The sequence below is a fragment of the Leptonychotes weddellii genome, chromosome 3, assembly GCF_054177405.1.
Source record: "Leptonychotes weddellii isolate Sample4059 chromosome 3, ASM5417740v2, whole genome shotgun sequence".
NCBI lineage: Eukaryota > Metazoa > Chordata > Mammalia > Carnivora > Phocidae > Leptonychotes > Leptonychotes weddellii.
Genome location: NC_138371.1, coordinates 41557537 through 41583466, shown reverse-complemented (window position 1 = coordinate 41583466; position 25930 = coordinate 41557537). Strand labels below are relative to the sequence as shown.

General features: G+C 35.6%; 2 long non-coding RNA genes across 2 annotated transcripts in view; one reads left to right on the top strand and one right to left on the bottom strand.

Annotated features, from left to right (window-relative positions):
* LOC145720503 (uncharacterized) overlaps nucleotides 1-20034 on the bottom strand; it is an 81941-nt gene extending 61907 nt beyond the window's left edge. Inside the window, exon 1 of the long non-coding RNA XR_014143473.1 lies at nucleotides 19638-20034. This is a non-coding gene — a long non-coding RNA (uncharacterized LOC145720503). The remainder of the gene's footprint in view (nucleotides 1-19637) is intronic.
* Nucleotide 20035: 1 nt separating this feature from the next.
* The window catches only part of LOC145720502 (uncharacterized), an 89783-nt gene continuing 83888 nt past the window's right edge, over nucleotides 20036-25930 (top strand). Inside the window, exon 1 of the long non-coding RNA XR_014143472.1 lies at nucleotides 20036-20336. This is a non-coding gene — a long non-coding RNA (uncharacterized LOC145720502). The remainder of the gene's footprint in view (nucleotides 20337-25930) is intronic.

Genomic DNA, 25930 nt, shown 5'->3' with positions numbered 1-25930 from the left:
GACCTTTTATATATCCTACGAGCTGCTAAAACATTTGACATTTCTTATTTGCTAAGTTTAAATAATTCAAGCAATGAATTTTCCAACCAGTGGCAATTGTTTTTGTCTAAATATCATTTTATTAGAACCAGAATTTATCTTGCATGTTGCTGTTTTACCTAGTGAACATTTGCATAATGCTAAACATTTGTTGTCCATGTTTTTTGTTCACACCCTTCAAATTCTTTTAGCCCTCTTACTCATCAATTGGCCAAGCTGAAAAGATTTAGTTCTTTTCATCTATTTGAATAAATCAGTACCATATTTTTAAAAGAACCTTTCTATTCTTCATGTATTCTTCTTTGTATTCCTATCAACTTTTAGAAGACTGATAAAACATACCTGGAATAATACTCAAGGTGGTTTTAAAAGAGAAATACAGAAACAATAATTATAACAAAATTAAATATTCAAGGGCAAAAAATGGCTTCTAACAAGTGTTCCATTATCAAACTACATAATTAAGACAAACCTGTTCTCTATTACTTCATAGGATTTGGCAGAGGAAGACTTTGAACTGTGAACTGAAGAAGAGAGAGGAAAGAACCATGAGCAGATAGTTTACAGATGTGTTCACTAGGTTTTTGCTAGTGTGCGCTGAAGTCTGAAGAAAATAACTTATAATTGTTCTTTGAATTTCATGTGTTGCTTTATGTCAGCATGCAAAAGTTTCCATTGAAATAATTAATTTAACATTAAATCCCACCTTCCCACTCTTGCTTGTGGATGGAACAACCACACATACTGATCAATATTTATCTTTGACTATCTAACATCTTTTTAAACAATTGAGAGTAAGCACTGGGAAACAGATTTTCATGGCAGCCTGTATAACCTCTGCATTATCGGAGACTCAGACTTGATGTGGTGGCTGCCTCTCACTTTCCCTCCCAAATAAATTCTACATGTTTGCAAAAAAGAAAACACTGTATGCCAAGGTTGTGGAAGCTCGCTAGCGTAAAATTTATGAAGCTTAACACGTAGGAGAATCTTAGGAGATAGTCACCATACATTATGTGAAAAATACCCTCAACATAAATCATGTTAGGTGGTGTTTAACAAAAAATTATTTAAAACAACAAAATATGGATTTTATTATTTATTAAGCCTTTTCTAGGTGAAAAGACATAATTAGACACAAATAAATAACTGGTCAATTTAAAATGAATCAAAATCCACCCACTTGAGCACCTATGTCTTCATGACTGCAAGACTGCTGGCTTTGTCTCCTGTTTTTAAGAACATTTTGCCATTAGAATCAGTTCTCATAATTATACAACAAAGACAGATCCTTTTATTTAGAATATCCCTGTTAAATTTTGTAATTATCACTTTGGGACAGAGGTCAAAGAGAGGCCTGTCTTAATCTTTGTTAAACTTCATCATGCCTGTGAACTAAGAGCTTTCCATCTTTACAGCCCAGAGAACATACTACTAAAAACTGAGACACAACTTCTGTAAGTTGCCTTATTCAACAATCATTTATTACAAATTTTCTTTGTACTTGGCACTAAATTAAATGCTTAGAATACAGGAGAAAATAAAAACATACATATGTGCACACACACACACACACACCCATACACACATACTCCCCACTCAGTTTCTGTCCTGTGAGACTCTCAGTTTAGTCAGGAATATAGATGTAAAAACATATTATTCTAATACAGGCAGAGCCTTGTACACACACTAAAGATTTTTGGACAGTATTTTAAAGAAATGCAGAGTTACATAATGATTTTAAGTTGGGGAGTTAAGTGATTATATTAAAAGTGGGGAAGATAGCTTTGTAGCCCTAAGGAAGATGCATTGGAGTAGGAGAAAGAAGATGTGTTACTTTAATCTTACTGTCTTTATTTCTCTCTTTAGCTTTTATCCGAGGAGAGAAAAAGGAAAGGAAAAGGGGTAAAGCAGCAAGGAGAGCTTTAGGGGTGGAAAGTAAGGTGGCAGGATGGCATAGGAGAGAGAACAGGAAAGAAGTATCAGATAATGGGGGAGGAGGAAGAGATGGGCATTGTGTTCTTGCTGCTGTCCATGTGTCCACGGCCAGATTAAGGGGACAGTGAGCAGGGCACCCGGGCAACTCTCTATTAGGGATTGCTAAAACAATCCCTCTATTAGGGATTGCTAACAACATGAACAGGGCAAAATTGTGGTGGCTGCTAGTTAGCTAAGGTGTTTCCTTGTAACTGTTAAAATATAAATTGAAATTATTTTCTCCCAAAGAAGGCAGCGTTTTGACAAGAAATTAAAACAAACTAAATAAAACCCTCTTTACATTCATCAATCCTGCCCTTAATACAAAATGTTAATTATACCTTTAAACAATAGCAGTTTGCTGGGACAAAATATTATTAGCTTGCCTGTTGCACCAAATGACAAACTTGGCTGGAGCAACCGCATGTCTCTGTCAATCCCTGAATATGCACTTAGATATTTTGTTCTTTCTACAGGAATGAAGAATGGAAAGTGGAGGCCAGAGAGGAGGAAGCTGTTTGGAGAAAGAGAAACATTGGCTTTAGTCTAACCATACATAAATACAAATGCATCCAATATAACTTTAAAAAAAAATGACAATCCTTAGATATTTTGGAAACTAACACATTATCAGATATGTCATTTGCAAATAACTTCTCCCCTTCTGTAGGTTGTCTGTCAGTTTTGTTGATTGTTTCCTTTGCTGTGCAGAAGCTTTTATTTTGATGTAGTCTCCATAGTTTATTTTTGCTTTTGTTTCCCTTGCCTCAGGAGACATATCTAGAAAGATGTTGTTATGGCTGGTGTCAGAGAAATTACTGCCTGTGCTCTCCTCTAGGATTTTTATCATTTCTGGTTTCATGTTTAGGTCTTTAATCCATTTTGTGTTTATTTTTGTGCGTGGTGTAAGAAAGTGGTCCAGTTTCGTTCTTTTGCATGTACCTGTGCAGTTTTCCCAACTCCATTTGTTGAAGAGACTGTCTTTTTCCCAGTGCATATTCTTGCCTCCTTTGTCACAGATTAATTGACCATATAATCGTGGGTTCATTTCTGGGCTTTCTATTCTGTTCCATTGACCTATGTAGAGGTTCTTCAAAGAATTAAATATAAAATTATCACATGATCCAGTAATCATACTACTGGGTATTTCCCCAAAGAATATGAGAATGCTAATTTGGAAGTATATATGCACCCTTATGTTTATTGCAGCATTATTTACAATAGTCAAATTATGGAAGCAGCCCAACTGTCCATCAATAAATGAATGGATAAAGAAGATGTGGTGTATATATACACACAATAGAATATTATTCAGCCATAAAAAAGAATGAATCTTCCCATTTGCAACAACATGGATGAATCTAGAGTATAATGCTAAGTGAAATAAGTCAGTCAGAGAAAGATAAATATCATATGATTTCACTCATATGTGGAATTTAAGAAAAATAAACAAAGGGAAAAAAAGAGACAAACCAAAAGCCAGACTCTTAACCATAGAGAACAAACAAATGGTTACCAGAGGAGAGGTGGATGGGGTAACGGGATGGATGAAATAGGTGAAGGGGATTAAGTGTACACTTTTCGTGGTGAGCACTGAGTAACATATGGAATTGTTGAATCACTATATTGTACACCTGAAACTAATATAACACTGTATGTTAAGTATACTGGAATTAAAATTAAAAACTTAATAAAAAGAAGACAGAAGAAGAAGTGTTACAGCACAATCCCCTAGGATTCTGGAGCAAAACAATACTTTCTCTAGCAAAGAACTACTTGATTTTTTAAAAAGTAAAATATGGTTAAATACAATAAACTTTCTTGCTCCTCTTGAGTTTTCTAAATTATATTTGACAACAGAAGCCAAAATTATAACACTACCTAATGTAGGTCTAACTGTATGTAGAAGAAATATTTAAGATATATAAATAGGTATGAGTAAAGGGACATAAAGTTGCTACACTGTAGTCTAACTGCTAAAATGTCATAAAAATAGACTGATTTTATGTATACATAATGTAATACCCAAAGTAACCACTAAAAAGCTATACAAAAGACATACTCAAAAAATACATGAATCAAAATAGAATTCTAAAAAATTTTAAGTAGAACATAGGAAGGCAGGAAAAAAAAAGAAATAATATCAGAATAAGCAGAAAACAAAAAATAATATGGCAGGGTGCCTGGAGGTGACTCAATTGGTTAAGCATTTGACTCTTGATTTCACCTCAGGTCATGATCTCAGGGTTGTGGGATTGAGCTCCATGTGAGGCTCTGTGCTCAGAGTGGAGTATGCTTGAGATTCTCTCTCTCCCTCTCCTTCTGCCTCTCCCAGACACCAATCTCTCTCTCAAATAAATAAATAAATAAATAGATAAAATCTTTAAAAAATAATATGGCAGACTTAAACTCTTAAATATTAATTGTTATATTAAATATAAAGTGTCTTAATGAACAAATTAAAAGATAGATTAGGGGCGCCTCGGTGGCTCAGTCAGTTAAGTGACTGGCTCTTGATTTCAGCTCAGGTTATGATCTCAGGGTCATGAGATCAAGCCCTGTGTTGGGCTCCACTCCGGGCATGGAACCTGCTTGAGATTATCTCTCTCCCTCTTCCTCTGCCCCTCGCCGCTTCCCTCTGTCTCTCTCAAAAACAAACAAACAAAAAATTTAAAAAATGAAAGAGATCAGCAGGGAAGATTAAAAAAAATTAAAAAAATGAAAGATAGAGATCAGCAAGGAAGATGAAAAGAAAATATGATCCAAATATATGCTTCCTACAAGAAACTAATTTCAAATAAAACAGTAAAATCAGGTTGAAGAAAAACTCTGGAAAAGGGTATATCAGGCAAACATTAATCAAAAGATAGTAGGACTAACTATCCTAATATTACATAAAGTAGAATTTAGAGCAAAGAAAATTATCAGAGATAGGTGGACATTACTTAATGATAAAAGGGTCAATGCACCAAAAAGATGTAATGATCCTAAATGTTTACATACCATAAACAGAACAGGAAAATATGTAAAGCAAAAACTGAAAGAAGAAAAGGAGAAATAGATAAATCCATAACTATCATAGTTGGAGACTTCAACATCCCTCTCACAACAGCTGATAGAGCAATTAGACAGAAAACCAGCAAGATATAGTTTAAAGTGCACCATTAACAAACAGGATCTAATAAAGATTTATCAAACACTTCGTTCAACAACAGCAGAATACTCATTCTTTTCAAGTACTCATGGAACATATACCAAGATGGATCATGGGCCATAAAAATAACCTCAACAAGTTTTCTAAAAATGAAATTATGTGGAGTATCTTCAACCACAATTAATCAAGCTAGAATTCATTAATGAAAAGATAATAGGTAAATCTTCTAACACTTGGAAACTAATAAATACACCACTGAATAATTCATAGCTTAAAGAGGAAGTCTCAAGGGATATCAGGAAATACATCCAATTGAATGAAAATCAAAAACTATGATACATCAAAATTTGGGGACATAGTTAAAGCAGTGCTGAGAGAAAAAATTATAATACTAAAAAGATAGTAGAAAAGAAGTAAAGTCAAAATCATCTATGCTCAAGAATCTAGAAAAAGAAGAGCAAAATAAACGCAAAGAAAATAGAAAGAAAGAATTAATAAAAATAAGAGTAGACACTGGAACACCTGACTGGCTCTGTTCATAGAGCACGTGACTCTTGCTCTCTAGGGTCATGGGTTCAAGCTCCATGTTGGGCATAGAGATTACTTAAAAAAAGTAAGAGTATACATCATTGAAATTAAAAACAAAAAAGATAGAGAAAAATCGGTGAAACAAATTCTTCAAAAACATTAATAAAATTGGTAAATTCCCAGCAAGACTGAGAAATGAGAAAACACACAAACTAACCATATCAGGAATGAAACAGGAGGTATCACTCAGACCCTATAAACATCAGTAGGATAATAAGGGCATCCTATGAACAAATCTTGATTATATCTTGACTCTATTAATGTCAATATCCTGATAATGATTTGTGTCGTAGTTTTGTGTTATGTTACGATTGAGGCAAACTGTATACACAGGATCACTCTGTATTATTTCCTACAACGGCTTATATATATATCCAAAATTATCTCAATATAAGAACTCTATTTTTAAAAACAGGCAGGCATATGCAATGCCTTTAATAATTTTAAGAAAATTAAATTTGTGAGGATCTAATATTAAAAATATTTATCACAAAATTAAAAAAAATATAAAAAATAAAAACAAGCAGGTGCTGACATGCTACTGCACCCTCATGGAAACTTTGTATCTATGGGTTATCAAGTGACTCTGGGACTGTAAGTGCTCATCATCCCTTCTTAAACTAAGGAAGAGAAGATATGTATATATACTTTTCGATATGATTTTATTATGTTATTGATATAGAAATACAATTTTATTGGAATATAATTTATTATTATATATAAATAGTATAAAATTCATCTATTTAAAGTATACAAATGAGTTGTTTTTAATACATTCAGAGTTGTATAACTATCATCACAATCAATTTTAGAGTATTTTCATCACTCCCAAAAGAAACTTTTTACCCATTAGCAGTCACTCCCCTAGCCTCACCCCTCTACCCTCGACCCCAATGTAAGCAACTACTAATATACTTTCCCTTTCTAAAGAATTGCCTATTCTGGATATTTCATAGAAATGGAAACATACAATATGTGGTTCTTTGTCACTGGCTTCTTTCCATCATCATGATGTTTTCAAAGAGCATCCCCTGGGAAGCCATTATTCTGTCCCCAAAGATGTTCACAGCAAACCCTGAAACTGTAAATATGTCAGATTACACAGCAAAGGGGATTAAAGTTGCAGATGGAATTAAGGTTGCTAATGAGCTACCTTAAAGTAGAGGAATTATCCTGGATTGTGGAGTGAGCCTAATATAACCACAAAAGTCCTTAAAAATGGAAGATGGAGGCAGAAGAAGAGGTCAGAGTGATGGGATGTGAAAAGGACTAGATCCACCATTGCTGGTTTGAAAGATGAAGAAACAGGGTCATGCGCCATGGAATGTGGCTCCTTCAGTGGCTGGAATAGGAAAGAAAAAGAAATTCTCTCCTACAGAGAATTCAAGGTGTCCACTGACACCTTGATTTCAGCTGGGTGAGACTTCCAACCTACAGAACTGTATTTGTGTTGATTTAATTCACTCAATTTGCATTAAGTTGTTAACAGTAGCAATAGAAAACTACATATATTTTTAATATAAGGCCTTACTGTTATAGAATTCCCCCTAAGTAATGTGTAGCTCCATTCCATAGATTTAGTATGTTTTCTCTTCATTTTAATTCATCTCAAAGTATTTTCTAATTTCCTCTCTGATATCTCCTTTGCTCTATTGTTTTTTAGGATTGTGTTTTTTAATTTTCACATATTTGTGAATTTCCAAAATTTATTTCTATTATCTCTCTCTAGTTTTATTTCATTGTGATTAGAGAACATACTTTGTATGATTTCAATCCTTTTGAATGTATTTATTGAGGCTGTTTTTGGCTATGGCGTATCGTGGAAAATGCCCTAAGTACACTTGAAAAAGTGTGTATCTGCTGTTGTTAGGTGGATGTAATGCTCTTTAAATCCAGGGAAAAATCAGAGTGAACATCATTAGGCAAAGAAATGAAAAGTTGTGAGGTGTACATAAATATCAGAGACTATTTACGTTTGACTCTACTTTTTAGGATCAGTGTGACTATGAACGTAAGTTGTAGATAGACCATGGGGAATCTTTAACAGGGTACAGAATATGGAAATCTTTTTTCTAAGTTTTAAACAAGTAGTGGGTGGGGGCACCTGGGGTAAGCATCTGCCTTCCGCTCGGGTCATGATCTCGGGATCCTGGGATGAACCCCGTGTCGTTGGGCTCCCTGCTCAGTGGGGAGCCTGCTTCTCCTTCTCCCTCTACCCCCCACTTCCACCCCCAGCTTGTGCTCTCTCTCTCAAATAAATAAATACAATCTTTTAAAAAAAATAGTGAGTGATTTTTAAACTGGAGAACAAATGTTCATTTCCTTATTTCTGGATAGAAAACGCTTGACACTAACGTGGAAAAAATTCCAAACTATGGTAGTGAGATTCACAATTTAAGTGTTCCTAAAAGAAAACATATCCCTTATATATGGGCTTTAAAATTAAATTCAATTTGTCAGTGTTAGAAAAATGTCCACTGCTGGTTTCCATCTCTGGCTCCTACCCGTTGGCAACCCATTCTGTGAGAAACTACATCTCACAGAATACATCTGATTTCTTTAACCCAGCCTCCTAGAAATCAGTTTGGTTGCATGGAAATATAGAGAACTTAGTTTGATATATCTAAGTTATAAATAGTAGCGGAAGTTAAGCTGCTAGATATTGTGAAGTTTACGTATTTGTTACTAATCTTTAATATTGAATAGTTTTATATTTCTTCTATAAACTGAAAGTATAGTTTTACAGCTAAGTTCTGAGATAATATTGGTGTTCCAAAAAGTTACTCTTCCCAAGAATCTTTATTTATATGCTTTCTCCATATGTTATCATTTCCAAAAAAAATTTTCTAGTACAGTATGACATTTTTTTTTAAACCAGAAGCATCAACATGGAAGGATATTTTAAAGATGCATTAAAAAATCTCATTGGATTCATTTCAGACTTAGAAGATCTATTTAATGATGTTTTAAAGTTGAAATACAATTTCTGATGTTATTTCTTGGGCATTAAAACTCATTAGCTGGAAGTTGAGGATTGAGTTATTACAATAACAACAGGCACATTGCTGTTCCACTACAATTGCACTCTGAATACGGATGAACTAAATTCTGTGGAACAGCTTTGCAGCCCTGCTGTTCAATGCTGTTATGACTTGGGTTCTGTTCTTGTCATCTCTCTGAACCTTCAGGAAATCACATTGATCTAGGAATACATTTACATAAGTAACCATCATTTGGACATCTATTTATGAATTTTCTAGGCTGATGACAGCTGTGCCTATATGATGCCACTATTTGCAAGTAAAATATATTTTTATCCCACATTCTGATTTTAGTCCTATAATCAACACTACCAGGACACAAACCAATTGCAAGAAATGGAGATTGATATGGTGTGCACCTCCATGGAATCAGTAATATGCACCTGAAGAATTTGGCTTTACAGAAGTCTGTAGAGAGTAAATGCTACTGTTTCCAAGAGAAGTTAATCTGCCCATTATAATCGATCCACCTACAAAGGTAAATAGATGGTTAAGTCAAAGAAAAAAGATACCTCTGTTAAGTCATAATTAGGTCAATCGGGATTAGATAAAAGAAAAAAGTAGTGGTAAGTCTAAAACACATGGTGGTCATAAAATCACAAAATAGAAAGAATGTTCAGTGCAGATTATGGGCATCATTCTTACCAGAATCTGAAAATAATTTTGGAATTGATACGCCCCTTTGTGATTTTAAATGGCAATCAAATGTAGGCATTTTTTTATAACTTAAATAGCATCATAGGGAAAAGAAACAGAGCTAAAAAGATTTTTTGCAGCCCTAAGCACTTTGAAGATTATGGTTTCCTGCTTCGGCTTAAAATCAAAAAAGAAAACAAACCTAAATTATAAAGTAATCGTAAGAAATTGTAAAATGTTCTGATTTTCACCATGAAAGCTACTTCACAATTTTTGAAATATCACAAATCAAGTTATTTCAAAAACATTGGTGATGCCCCACCTTGTTGCATGCTGTTGGTGTCCCTGTGGGTAAGACGAATGGCTGTGCCAGGAGATGTTCTGCCAACTGGGTCTGATGATCTTTAAAGTCCCAACATCATGCTGTTCATTTTGTTGGGAGGATGGGCACATGTGGTTATGAGAGTAGTATGAATGGGGCAGCGAAGAGAAAAATAACAACCTTCTAACCTTCCCTTTGCGGCTGCATTATACTTCTAATGAGAACCACTAGCCTTTGCCAGTCCAGATGAAAACGAGCCATGCAGCAGTTTAATCACAAATTAAGTTGACACACCTCGTTTTACAGCTCTCTACAATATAAAACGCTAGAAATCTGTAAAAGATGTCAATTTTCTGTTTTCAAATTTTTTTTCAAACATGTTCATGAGCATGGGTATGTAATTTAATAACATATGGCAATCAGATTTTAAAATCCAAATTGATTTGCTCTCTACATATATCAATCAAGTCTAGAACATGCTCTTTTCTTACGAGTTTTTGGTCTTAAATTTCTCTTTTCTGACAAATGAGACACTATTCAAATCTTACTAATGAACCTAATATTTTCCCATTGAATTGGACAGATTAGTTCATTGTATTTTAAAATGAAAATAATTTTGGGCGCCTGGTGCCTCAGTTGGTTAAGCGACTGCCTTCGGCTCAGGTCATGATCCCGGAGTCCTGGGATCGAGTCCCACATTGGGCTCCCGGCTCGGCGGAGAGCCTGCTTCTCCCTCTGACCCTATCCCCTCTCATGCTGTTACTCTCTCTCTCTCAAATAAATAAATAAATAAAATCTAAAAAAGAAAATAATTTTCCATGGGAAAATGTGTGAGATTTTAAACCTCCATAGTGTATATTCACGTACTTTCAAAACCCAATTCCTTTTGGCTTACAATGTGAAAATTAGCTATTTTTGTTACATAATTTGCCTGGGCAGGAATGCGCACTGAGTGATAGCTGTTATGTAGTTGATGGCATCCAGGACCTGGGTCAGAAGATCTGAATTCCTGTCTTTTTCTGGCATGTTCAGCTGTATTTATTTGCATGGTAACAGCCACTTCACTCAATTTCCTTCTCGGTAAAAGATTAGTAAGTGCTAAAGTAACAGTAGCATGATAATGATTTAAAAGGGTATAGTACAATTCACTCTGAAAAACTTGAGCATCCTAAAGTCTGGGGCGGAGGGGATTAAGGAAAAATAGATCTTGACGGTGGGAATAATGGGCTAAAATTAAGAGAAAATATTGCTGTATGTTGGACTCTGCTTTAGTACAGAATAGTGAGTCTTCAATTACCTGATTATATGAAAAATACCTAGGGTTTTAGTTAACCACTGCTTGCCTGTAAGTGAACGGTGTGATTTAATTGCTTAAAAAATCATGAAAGCTCTTATTGTATTGGTGGCCATATTGAAAACAACGGAGGCCATTATCTCAAGAACTGGGATGTTGCCAGAATCACCGCAGCAAACTTCTAAGTGGTTAAATGTTTCCCTGCCTTTATTAGTGCCTGCCTTCCAATTTATTTTACACAAGCACAAAAGGGTATGTTGAAATTTTAACATGAAACTTTCTAGCTTAAAATCAGTCCGTGGCTATCGCTGTAGGCAAAAGTGTTCAAATTCATCAGCATGACATACGCATTACCCAGGGGTAAGACTCCTGTTAATCTCCTGGCCTCATCTGTACCCATCCCCTCTGCCCCCTCATGCTGGACACCAGTCATGACAAACTGTCCTGTCACACCAGGTTGTCTCGGTTCTTCACCTCTTTACCCGTAGTGCACCTTCTGCCAGGATTTCTCCTTATCCCATTCCAATCCTTACTCTTGATTCAGTATCCTTGGAGTAATCCTTATTATTTTTTAAGATGCAATTTAATCATCATGTGCTTTAAGAACTACTCTGGGTTAAGTGATCACTCCTATCTTTTTTTTAAAGATGAGACTTTATTTATATTTATTTTCTGTGGTAAGAACACTTAACATGAGATTTAACCCTCTTAACAAATTTGGAAGTGCACAATACCACATTGCTAAGGATAAGCACTCTATTGTACAGTAGATCTCTAGAACTTGTTCATCTAGAATGACTGAAAGTTTACACCCACTGAACAGCAACTCCTCGCTTCCCACACCCCTCAAATCCCTGGCAACCACTATTGTATTTCTGCTTCTGTGAGTCTGACTATTTTAGATACCTCATATATGTGGATCATACTGCATTTGTCCTTCTGTTATACCCTGTCCTAGTGTTTATAATACTTATAGATCTTTTTCTGGCTATTATTTTGCAAGACATTGTAGATGTCATGTCTGTCTTGTTTCTCATAACCCTAGAATCGAGCTCATTCCCAAGCACACTCATGGTGCTAAATAAATGTGTGTGTGTGTATGTGTTTTACGATAAATGATGAATATGTATATATATGAATATATATGGATATGGATATATACGTATATATGTGAATGTGTGTATGTGTGTGTGTATCTCCTATTGAGCAAGAATGGGCAGAACCAAAGAGTGTAAGTTGGACAGAGTAAATTGTGCTGTAAATTTTCAAAAATAAAAAGTAAAAAGATTGGATAATCATCTAGAAGTTAAATTGTAGAAGAGATTGCTTTATTGGATGAAGGATTGGAAAGAATAATATCTAAATAATAATGACAAAAATGCTGTAATGATTTTTTTTTTTAAAGATTTTTTATTTATTTATTTGAGAGAGAGAATGAGATAGGGAGAGCATGAGAGGGGGGAGGGTCAGAGGCAGAAGCAGGCTCCCTGCCGAGCGGGGAGCCTGATGCGGGACTCGATCCCGGGACTCCAGGATCATGACCTGAGCCGAAGGCAGTCGCTTAACCAACTGAGCCACCCAGGCGCCCCAAAAATGCTGTAATGATTTTATTCATATATTGCCTCCCACAACAATTGATGAGTGCTTGTATGTGCCAGACTCTGCTAAGCGTTTTACATAGCTGTTCTTATTTACCAGCCAAAATATGAAAGCAAGTTCGGATATATGAATCGATTTGCCCTTGTTGTAACATGATTAAATGAATGAAAAGAAATTCAAACTTAGTTTATCGGAGTTCTAAGCTTTTGCTTTCCTACTTACTTTACTCCATATTCTTCTCTGCTTCCTGCATTCCCGGGGCAGCTGAGAGGCAGGACCCTGAGACCTCGGTATGTTGCCCAATGACTTTGCAATACAAGAAACATGAGGGCCAAGGCCTAGGCCAGTATCAAGGGAACAGGAAAATCAAAAGGGCACCATGAAAGTAAGATAGATTCCTAGTACCCAAAGATCGTGGGGAAGGGGGACAGGAGCCGAGGTTCATCTCTTTTCACCCTCTTTAAAAACAACAATGATAATAATAACAACAAAACCTTAAGTTATTTTACTTACAGATTCAGCAACAAAGAGCTTTCCTTGATTCTTTCATCCCTTTGGTACCATACCCAACTCCACTCATTTTACATATACTCTCTTGTCTAAAAATTTTTAACTAGCAATAAAGCTTTTCAGTTTATATAACATATAAAAGTTGGAGAGTTATGCCTTGGTCCCAGAGTGACCCCCAAATTTATTGCATTGTTAATATCCAAAATGCTTTTTTGTGGAAAGTAAGACGATTGTTAGACTATACCTCATCATTTCCTGGATATGTATATAATATATTTGCTTTCCTACCTCTAGTTTTAGTCTGGAGCATAAACTGGGGTCAAACTTCGGAAATTGTAAGGAGAGTCCATTAAAATCCTCATTCTTAGACCATTAGACTTAATGAAAATGAATATTCCAGATGTCATCATTGCCACTCCAACAGTGGCAAGGAATAATATGCCTTGCAGATTGGAGAGAAAGGCTATATAATTCAGCAATACACACTCAGTCCTAGATCTGATTACACAACCCTCCTCTAGGAGTTCTGTTCTTCCCTTCCCCATCGGACACTCTTTGCCATTCCCATCGCTCCCTTAAATTACACCAATGCTTACCTTCATAATAAATTTTACCAGAGCAGGGCTGTTTCTTTCTTTTTTTTTTTTAAAGATTTTATTTTTAAGTAATCTCCATTCCCAATATAGGGCTCAAACTCACAACCCTGAGATCAAGAGTTGCATGCCCTACTGACTGAGCCACTCAGGCATACCCCTACCAGAACAAGGTTATAATATAAATTTGTTCTTAGTATACTCCTCAATGTTTAAAAACCTTCTTCATTTTTTATACTCCAAGTTATATTGACTTCAGTTCAAACTAAATTCTGACCCATTCTGAGGTGAATGAGAAAAGGAAAACGTGTCTTCTACTTCTCAATACTTTATAAATCTTATCATGGGTAATATTTCATTTTCTGTCAAAGAACGTTTTCATTAACAAAGTGTGACTCGCCAAATATCAAAATGCTTTTCTTAAAGCATTTATAACAGATTTACTTACAAAATTCTGTTTAATGTTTTCTCATTATGAGACCCTGGTGTCAGAAATGTTATTTAATTCTTTTGGTGGTGGGGTGCCTGGGTGGCTCAGTTGGTTAAGTGCCCAGCTCTTGATTTCTGCTCAGGTCATGATCTCAAGGTCATGAGATGGAGCCCCATGTTGGGCTCCATGCTGGGCGTTGAGCCTGCTGAAGATTCTCTCTCTCCCTCTGCCCCCCTAGCTGTGCACTTGCAAGGGCACTCCCTCTCTCTCTCTCTCAAAAAAAATTCTTTTGGTGGTGTGTGTGTTTATGAATATGTATATTATATAAATATATAATCACATAATATACAACTAAATTATAGTTATGTAAATATATAATACTATAATACAGACATATCCATTCTATCTCATACTTCTCAAAATGATACTTCACATCCACAGATCAGTCTTCTGATAAGCATCATCTTTCTTATTCATTGACGTAATATTTGAAAATATATATATTTTATATACTTATATAACATATATGATATTATAGAGAGAAAAATTTAAAAAACATATAAGAATTACAATCCTGCTTTAGCAGCTATGGATGAAATGCAACAACTAATATAAAGGATTTCAATTTGATCTTACTGATACTGTGATCTTTGTGTCATATAATAATGTTCTGAATTCAGTCCAAAAGTCAACATCTCACATGATTGTTTTTGTTTTCATGGGCCACAGTTCTAGCTAAGAACCTCCAAAGATCATCTATAGATGCAAATGGAGCTAAATAGGGAAACTCTGGTTTATTAGGGGAATCTGTACCTGACAGCAAAGAAGTATTCTTTTTCCTAACAATCTAATATCTGTCTCAGTCAAACCTGCAATCTGATCAATTAACCTACAATAAAGGAGGACAGAGAGCCTCATTTTACCACGAAGTATCTGGGTGTAGCCTTCCAGTGTACACTGTTATGGAAAACAAAATGTATATTTCTGGATTAGAAATGTGATGTGCTCTCTTTTAGGTTCTGACCAAAAAAGCAGACATGAAAATAGGGCCAATTCTGGGGAGCTTCACTTTTGTTGGGATTAAAATCATCAGAGAATAAAAGTCAGATGTAAAAATATTCTTTGACACCTTAGGGTAACACTAGGGGTTACTGAAGATAGAAATGTATATGCTCCAGAAGACCCATAATTCTGTCCCCCAAAGAATTTGGAACTTTTTTTTTATATGGTAGGTTTTAGTGCAGAATAATAGAAGCAAACAAATCTCTTTTCTAATCTTTTAAAGATAGTTCTTAAAAGTGTATGTTATTGAAACCTGTGATTATTCAGTATATTAAATGTAAATATATACCTAAGAATTTATATTATTTGCATTAATTATCAAATTATAGTAATCCAAAGATCTTTTTGAATATTTTATAATACTTTAAAGGTTCTGTGTACACAAACATTAAGATTTTTCCTCGAATTATTTCACTTAATAAACTTATCTAAGTATCCATTAGACATAAGGCATTCTAGGCTGCCAGGAAAATAGATATATGATCACCCTCAATGAACATATAGCCTACTCAAATCAGTTATATGAAACTGTCTTAAAATAATTACTCATTTAAACTAGATTTAGAGAGATAACATAGTATTTCATCCTTTGTTCTTAATGGATAAACCTTCATAGAGTTTAGTGGCTGATTGTTGCTCTTTCTTAAAGGCCAAAGGTTCATGTTTCTAATCTTTCCCGTCTCCAAGTATGTTTATACACGAACAGTTAAAAGATATGGAAATGAATTTCAAAAATGTTGAATCCTTTAATTATACCCTTGAAGACAGTCCAGACTGTTCACCCTTAGATGACTAAACACATGCCTGGAATAGAGGCTGACATAAACCAGCCCTCATTTTTCTCCTCAGCAGCAGCATCATCTGTACCAAGTCTACCTCAAATGGGCAACAGCCCATCTTCTCTTTTTGGTCACCCTCTTTCTTCCATCCTCCAGATCCTCTCTGATTACAATAGTTTGCTTTTGAAACCACTGGAAGGATGTAATTTATAGACATACTTTATAGATATTTAGATATTTTAATTTTATTTTCTCAACATCCTGAAATAATTTGCTAACCTGTTTTTTTTGTTTGTTTATTTGTTTTTCTTAGGTAATCCAAATGTCTCCAAATCCTGTGTCTTTCATCTAATGTAACTGTATGAAGTGCAGAACTCTCTGCCATAATTCAGAAGATGACCAGAACACAGATCTTTTTCTTGGTCACTCTTGTCTCCTGTTCTGAACCTCTGGCTTCCTTGAATCACCACTGCCTCATTGCTCACTGTTCACAATGGCTGCTTCCTTGCCCTGCTCGTGCTGGCTGCTTTCTTGCCCTGCTCGTGATGGCTGCTTCCTTGCCCTGCTCATGCTGGCTGCTTCCTTGCCCTGCTCATGCTGGCTGCTGTCCTTGCCCTGCTCATGCTGACTGCTGTCCTTGCCCTGCTCATGATGGCTGCTTCCTTGCCCTGCTCTGCTGGCTGCTTCCTTGCCCTGCTCATGATGGCTGCTTCCTTGCCCTACTCTGCTGGCTGCTTCCTTGCCCTGCTCATGATGGCTGCTTTCTTGCCCTGCTCATGATGGCTGCTTCCTTGCCCTGTTGGTCCCAAGTGTGGACATCAGTCACTGTGTAAGGCCCCATGAACACGGCCAGTGTGTGTGTTAGACTTTGGAGATGATGGAGGAGAATCACAACACAGGACATAAAATAATTTAAAATAATAGAGATGTCATATTTCTTACATTTTTCAGCCATTCTCATAAAAGAACTCTCTTTTGTGCTTGCCCCTCTCCTTAGGCACAGACATCTTCTGTCTCCAGGGCCACAGAATTTGAAAGAGGCTCACTGCTTACCATCTCTCCTTCCCATCCCACTAACCAACAACTTATAAAATAAATCCCCATGCAACAAATCAAACAAAAACAAACCATTTTCTCTCTAAGATTAACGCCAGTTACTTCACTACACAGGGAATGTGTGTATTTTCTTAACCTCTCCCTATAGATTCTTCACTTCCTATAACTGAGAAGCCTGCTTAAGAGCTTTCCCAGAAGTGAATTTTGTCACTACATAAGATGTAAGGAATTATACAGGTGGTGCACGGAGATTTATTAAACAACATTTTTTTTCCTCCTCCTTTCACATGACGTTGCACTTCTCTATTCGCAAAACCTCTGTCTCACTTTCTACCCAGGAGAAATATACCTCCAAATAATATTTCTAAGAAATAATAATCCTGTGTCCTCTGGGAAGGGAAAGTAGCAAGCAAACCATCTGAAATAAAGGTTGGAAGAGGCATTTGGAAGAGGCAGGCTGGCCTGGCTGGGAGAAAGTACTAAAACATGATGCAAGGGAAACTCAAGCTTCATATTGGGTTGAGAGCTTTGAGTTCTTGTATTTTTTTAAACTAAGCTAACAAATATATGAATATATCTACAGGCTTATTAATCTTTTGTCTTTGAGCCAACTGTTGAAAATAAGTCCTTGGCAATGATCTATCTGCTTCAGTCTCTGTGTGCCAACTTTACCTCCCAGCATTTCCAAGCCAAGATTATCACCAGACCGAAGGCAATACCTCCTATCCAGGTCAAAGAGCCAGAATCACTAGAAGTTACTCTAGGCTCCAGAATCCTCTCTTCTATACCCATTTATCTACACATTCTCCCAGTATGTGGGACACTCCTTCTTGTCTCTTTCCATTTCTCCCATGAAAACCATCCCTCCTCTGTTTCCTAAAGCATACTCTTATGTTGGGGGAGGAAGCATATGGGTAAAGGAGGATAAGAGGGAAGGCTGCAATGCTCATTGTCCCTTTTTTCCTAAGATGGAGATTTTTACTGTACTTTACAACATTTTCCTGGCACTAGTAGGTTTATTATTTTCATGACAACTTTGTAAAATTGCATTTCTAAGGCAGTTTATCACTGTTTTTTATTTTATGTTCTTGAAACTTTCCAGAACTATTAACCAAGGAGACTTCAGTAAATGGAGTTAGCATTTGGGCCCTACAAAGAGTCAGAGACAAAAATAGCGGTACTTACTTGGTTTGGTCAACAATATTTATACAATACTTAACCGTCTGGGTCCACAAGATAAAGGACAGACATTTAACTGTTCATAATAGGGTCAGGAAAACTAGGCTTGTAACAAGCTTTTTGGTCCTTGCCACTTGCAGGAACACACAGTTCTCAAAGGAGAACTCTGTATTGAATTAAACTTATTGACACACAAAGTATGCATCATGTAAATATTTAATTTCATAACTACATAGTCCTCATAGTGAACCTTGGTCCCCATTCTTCACAAGGCCACATTAGAAAAGGCAGAATTACAAGCTCTTTTTTTTTTTTTTAAGAAAGAAGTTAATAAAGTAATAAAAGTGAACTGAAGAAGCCTGACTTATAGTTTGGAGATCATTGCAGAGATAACTCAATTTTTTTGAACTTTTAGAATGTAGGATTTATGCCTTTTTACTTTTCTGAAATTTGTGAACTGATTTTTGTTTTCCCAGGGAGCTACGTGGCATATCTTCATCCACGGATTCACTTTTGCCCTTGGACTCTTTCTCACCCTTCCCTTCCTTAGGGAGAGAAGAGAGAAAAAAAAAAAAGTCCTGTTTTAGCCAACTGGCTTTATTAAAGCTTTCTCATCTATGAGGCATGAGAATATGTTTGCAAATCTGCTTCTTTTCTGATTGGCAGCGAGAAGTACAATTGCTCTTTAATTAGAACCCTCTGAGTCCCATCATATGGTTTAATCCAGGTGTTTAACCCAACTCAAGTCAAGTGCCAGTTGAGGACATGGGTCAACTGACAATTTTTTTTAATTATCAGACAATGCAGGATTTACACCACAGTTATTTTCTTTGTTGATATTAGAGCAGAGGATGGGGAAGTAATGGAGCGGGTATACTGGAAATCACAGCAGACTTGTTCATGAAATTGAATGGTTAACCTTAATTCTGACAAAATTTATCTGTATGCATCTGAATATATCCTTTAAGATTACAGGAACTCGACTGTGTTATCTGTAAAAATTAGGATACTATTTCTCAAATACTTCACTGAGTAACTTCTAAGATTCTCCCAAGGTCTCAAATACTACAATTCTAATCAACACATAGACAGAGATACACACTTATGTTACCAATAGGTTGGTTATTGCAAGATTTTATGGTTTTGAAAAACCCTTATTTACTTAACACTTTATCAGTAACGTTTTGTTTTCATGACATTTTAACAAAATGTTTGCTAACATTGTCAAGGGATTTCCTAGCTAAGATATAGTCAAGAGATAATCTCTGAAGACTATTTCTTTTCTTGTCCTAGTTCCATCTCTTTGATCTTCTACAAGTAACCAAAAATATCAATGCCATTGACAAATAGAAAAAAATAGTTACATAGTTAATCATACCTCATTGAAAATCACACCATTGCCTTCCTTCCCTAATGATTGTCTATAAACAAAATCCAAGAACAGCGTCTCTTTTTTTCTTTGCGTTAGTTCCTGTCCGTGTACAGAGAACATCAGGCTGTGACTCACATACTGACACATCTCCAGCACAGCTGGATAGGCACAGAACGCATTTCACAACAAGGACAAAGAAAGAAAGGGAGAAAAGTTCGCTCATTTAAAGAATCTATATAGCTTAACTGCTGCAAAAGCAAGATGCAAACTTTTCTAAGAAAACCAGTTCAAGGAAAAGCAAATTGTTTTGTGCTAATTAAAAATTACTTGAATAATTTTTAATATGTAATAAATTCCTTCAAGATAGCTATTCACTCTGGAAACCTCACTCTCACTGAGAAGAAGCAACAATTTATGAATATCGGGAGTGAAGCTCTGGTGACAATTTAGAGGGATGAACAATAAAAGAAAAGTACTCCGTGATAATCTTGGAATTCTTTCGAGAGAAAAATAGCGGTAGGGATAGGTTTCTATGCAGGCAAAAGAAAGAATGGTGTTGCATAAACTCTTCAGAGATTTGATAAATGAACTCAGAAATATCTGCACTCTAGCTTTGAAAGGGCTGAGCTGGTTGATACAGAACAATGTCAAAGATGGCATATTTTCACAGAATTGTCCATGGGTAACATTTCCCTCCCTGTGCAAGTAAGTATAAATGATATTGTCACTCATTGTGTCTTTTGTCTGTGCTGTGTAGAATGTTGAATTAAATTGTTGGCTGGATATAAAAAAATTTAAAAATAATTAAATAAATAAAATAAAATAAATTGTTGGCTGGATAGCTAAATGAAAAGTAAAGTTGTTAAGCAAGTTTACAACAGGTCTATTATCACTAGTAATGGAAGGTCTCATAACTGTAAGAGGAAATAGCACTTCTTCAGAGTGTGCTAACAGAAAAGGCTTCTCTGGGTTAATTTATGATTAAGAAATAGGTGCCTTGGCAAACCCACCATCTGGACAGATCTTGGGTGAGCTTCTCATTCTGACAATGAGAAACCATGCTAGAGTGCCCAGTCCAGCCATATTTACCTTCTGTTCAGAAAATCAGTAAATAGTGTTGCATGTGGAATGAGGGGTAAGATATATTATCTTAACAATTACTGCAGAATTTCTATTAATTAGAAATATTGTTGGAAGAAAATATCTTGGAAGGTATTTAGAAATGGAAAGTGAGAGCAAGTTGAGGGCAAGAGAAAGTCTGCCATGATCAGAGATAAAGTGTAAAATGGTCCTTTCTGTCTCCTGACTACATCATTGGACCAAAGGAGTTCAAACAGTCAGTCTGCAATCCATTCTTTTCTTTTGCTGGAAGTGGAATAATGCTTTTGAGAGTAAAAAGAAGACAAGTTACCCAGTGTATTGCCTTGTACACTGGACCTCTGGTAGGGTTGCTGCATTTGTTCATAGATTATCACACTATTTTAGAAGCTTAACTTCTATCCCTATCTCCTGTCAAGTGGACAGCCTCAACACTAATATTCTTTCTGTATCCTAGCAGAAGGTTTTGGGTCACCTTGGACACGTATCCTACGTTCAATCAGGGCTTGGCACAACTTAATTGTCCTGAAACGTATTCTCATTTGAAAGGATAGTTAGATTGGACTTTATCAGAGTAGTTATGAGAATATATGTATAATTTCATGTATCACTAATTTTATACATGTTATATATTCCTATTTTTAAAAAAAGATTTTATTTACTTATTTATTTGAAAGAGAGAGAGAGAGAAGTGAGAGGAGCAGAGGGAGAGGGAGAGAGAGAATCTTGCTGAGTGTGGAGCCTGATATGGGCTAGAACTCACAACGCTGAGATCATGACCCGAGACAAAATCAGGAGTTGAATGCTTAATCAACTCAGCCACCCAGGCGCCCCTATATTTCTATGTTTTTTAAAGATTTTATTTATTGATTTGAGAGAGAGAAGGAGAGAGCAAGTGAGAGAGCACAAGCAGGGGTAGTGGCAGAGGGAGAAGCAGGCTCCCCCAGAGCAGTGAGCCTGACACAGGGCTTGATTCCAGGACCCTGAGATCATGATCCGAGCCAAAGGCAGACGCTTAACTAACCTAGCCACCCAGGTACCCCCCTATATTTCTATTTTTAAATGCTCTTAGATAATGACTAAAGCCCAGTGGACTAGCAATAGATAGATACATACATGCATAGATACATAGATGATAGAGAGATGGGGCTAGTTCAATGACCACAAGAATAATTATCTTGGCTTTATAAAAAGACTAAAAACTAATCTAATGTGTTCCACCTTCTTCACTGATTATTTATGATTTAATATAATTCAAGAATATTATATCTTTGCATAATCTTCCTTTCTAGCCCATGTTAAGGAGAAGTGAGAAGGGGAGCCAATAAATAAAGGGGGATATCTAAAAATGGAGATGAGAAAGTTCATTTGCTTCATCTTCCCCAGAGTTCTCTACAATAATTTAATTAATTTTTTAGTGTCTCTGGGGAAGTAAAGTTATCATACACATGTTTAATTATAATTATCTTGAATATGCCATTTGATAAATGCTCACAGTCATGCATCTTCATTTTTGGGGTGTCGCTAACACTTAAGTTTTAATTGTATAAAATGACAAAAAATAAAACAAAATAATCTAGCACATTATTTAAATCCAACTGCCATATTTTAAGACAAAAATTTTGCACTTCCTTACCATGTTCTCCTTAGCTTTAATACTCTGTGCTAGGTGAGAGTTCACTGGTATTCCCAGTTAATTTCTTTCAAAAGATAGGCAGAAATTTAGTGTTAACAGGATCTTAGAAAGTCATCCACTAGCCTACTTCTTGTTTCAATTTCCTCTATATCACTCACAATTTAGGAGGAAACGTTATTACATTTTGGCATTCTAATCTCTCTCCTGCCATCTATGTAATTCTTGTCTGGCCCATTCACATTGTTTACTACTGTACGGTGTTCCTGAACATTTTGAAGAAATGTTTTTCACCAGGTAGTTATTGTGGGTTTATTTTTTTATTTTTATTTTTTTATTTCTTTTTAGTTATTGTGGTTTTAAATTCACCAAATTAATAATAGCAGTTTATACTCTCCCACTAAGAAATTCACATAATTATATTGGTGTTTTAATAAAAGTTTATATAAGATTTTTATTTGTTGATTAAAAACCACCAAGAATCTCATTCCCTCAGTTTTATAAGAAACAATCTTGAAATGTCACTTAAACATGATAATTTAAAAAGAAACTAACTGGAGTAATGAACGGGGGGCTGATAATAACAGAGTTTTTAATTAATGAGTTCTCTTCTTTAATTTATCCATTCAACAAAAGTTTATTCAATACAAAGTAGGCAATTCATTATATGGCAGGGGAATGCTGGAGGATTTTCATGACTGGGCTGGCTAGAGAGATTCTAGCTCTCTTTCACATAAAATATCGTCCCACATCTACTACCCAAAGGATAACATCATGCTCACACCTCGTTATAAGAACATACTTGATTGGAAATTATTTCCTCATAGAGGAAAACTTATGTTTATTTCCAACAAATGAATATAATATCTGCAGCATTTCTACCAAAGGAAAGGGTGAGCATAAGCATTAATCTGTCCATATGGTTAATACATATGGACAATTAAACCCAGTGTGTGTGTATTTTTTTAAAAAAAACATGTGCTTCCTAGATGAATGAGAACATGTGCTGTCAGTCAGTGGAGGGTGATGTCAGTGTAACACAAGTTCATGTGGGTCCCTATGAAATTTTTCCTAGCACATTAATTTATATGCCATCACTGAATCACAGCTGAATGCAAAGGGCACTAGAATAGTTAAATGCACGAGACCACAGAGAGATACGGTGCTGTCCAGGAAGCCCATTCATTCCTCGGTGTTTCTCTTGGCTCAGTTTCATCGTGTGATCAGGTTGAGAACTGCTTTTTGTGCAGCTCTTTCTGATTATTTGTATTTTACACTTCTTTATTTAAAATTTGATTTATTTGAGAGAGAGAGTGAGAGAGAGAGCGAGCACAAGAGAGGGTAGGGTCAGAGGGAGAAGCAGACTCCCCGCTGAGCCGGAAGCCCGATGTGGGACTCGATCTCGGGACTCCGGGATCATGACCTGAGCCGAAGGCAGACGCTTAACCATCTGAGCCACCCAGGAGCTCTGTATTTTACACTTTTTTTCACACTTCAGCAGGCTAAGCCCTTCTTATACCATCTTTTATCCATCCACCATCATCTTTTTAAAAAGGTAAAACTTTATATTTACAATAATTTTTCTTTCCTTATTAGTAATTTAAAATCTTTTAAAACTGTGTTAGGATTTTAAATAGAAAAGCTCAATGTTAATGTTGTTAATGATATGGATACAAATTTTAATATGTTTTAAGTGTTTCGCGCAACTCTATTTTTCTCATAAACCCACTTATATATAATGTTTAATATTGTGCAATGCAAGATTTTTCAGAATTACATATACTGTGTTAGATCTGAAATATCTCTGCTGTATAATATTGTAAAAAGCTATTATTAAATAAAATATAAAAATTTCTAGAATAATTGGATGTCAGTAATGGCAGAAACATTAGCCAAGTTATATTGTCTGTTTGGATGCTATACAACTTCTGGATAAAACACTATTCCCATGAAATAAATGAAAAAATAAAGGTCTTTGAAAAGAGATTTACATCAAAGTGAGGGAAAAAATTAATGGGAAACTTTGTATGATCTGCTTCTAGATAAGTGAAAAATGGCTGGCTACTCATCACATAATTGGGAATAAAACTACAGGTTGTCAAAAATAATAAAATACTACTTTCACTATAGCTAAACATGTGTTTATTGAAACTTGAATGGTCTCAAGCATGATATATGCAAAATTATAAGGATGCCGGGCATATGGTAGGTGCTCAATTAATATTTTTTGAATGAACAAAAAGGCCAATATGTATCTCTCCAGTTGATTTCTTTTTTTGGAAAACTCTACCAGATTATAAGTCCAAGAGGACAAGCCTAACATCTGACCACCCCAGCTCCGTGCCCAGCACATAGCTGATGCTAAATAAATGTATGTTGAATAAATGAGTTAAGACATTCCCTACCAGATCGATCCTGAGAAAGATGATTTTTAACTCTTTAAATCATTTCCTGTGCTTCCCTAGGAGATTCCTACACATTGCCTCAGTTCCTTGACTAAAAAGACATACACTATTTCAGTTAATATCCTATTCCTTCCTTGGAATAAGTTTATCCAACAAACTGATAAAACAGGTTGTGTCCTTGTACATCTAAGAAATACCACTGTCCAATTTCAATAATCTTTCAAATATGCCCTTGAAGATAGTTGTCGTATAATGACTAATGATACTGGTTGTGGAATCCCTTTCTGGATTTGACTCCTGGCTCTATCCTTTGGTAACTGGGCAAAATGCTCAAGTCTTTGCAACTCAGTTCTCTTATCTATAGAACTGGAATAAAGTCACACCTATCCCAGGGGATTTTATGTGATAAATGAGTTTATACACAAGAAGTACTTAGCACTAAGCATAACACATAGGAAGTAATCAATAAATATGAGATATAACTGTTATCTTTCCTAACAACACATCTATCTTTGCTCCTGATGCCATTTCCCCATTTCTTGCCGACCAGGAAAGCTTCCTAGGTATCTCTTCCACATCAACTTCTCACTACAGACACCTGTACACTTAATTCCTGAAAGCTGTTGATGAAAAACAAACATATTACCTAATAATAACTTAATCCGTGATTGGTCTTAGGGTATTTTCAATTTAAAAGTTAACGCCTAAAGATGTAATCCTCTTGTACCACCATGTTCACTCATAATGAAGAATAAATAAAGAAGATATTGGTATGTAATTCCCAAAACATTGCTAATTTTCTTCAACTATTTCAATCTAGAGCACATACCACTTTTAGTTATATTTAGAAATATTTGCTCTTCTCCCACACATTTTATTTAAATGATGTATCTCTCTGTAATTATAATATCTCTTTATGCATGTGCTGATTCATATCTGGCACTGACAATGAATTATTAATACGCAGTGAGTCAGGATATAAGCAGCTCCTTGGTTAGTTGTTTCATCCATGTGTTTGCAGTGTGCTAGGTCAACATCATTTGCAGGATATTTGTATATTCATTGGGGAGCCATGAATGCTGGAACTGTTGGAAATATCTGGCTTTGTGTTGTACTATAGAAAATGGAAAATTCTGAGGACAGCTGTGTAATATAAACAACAG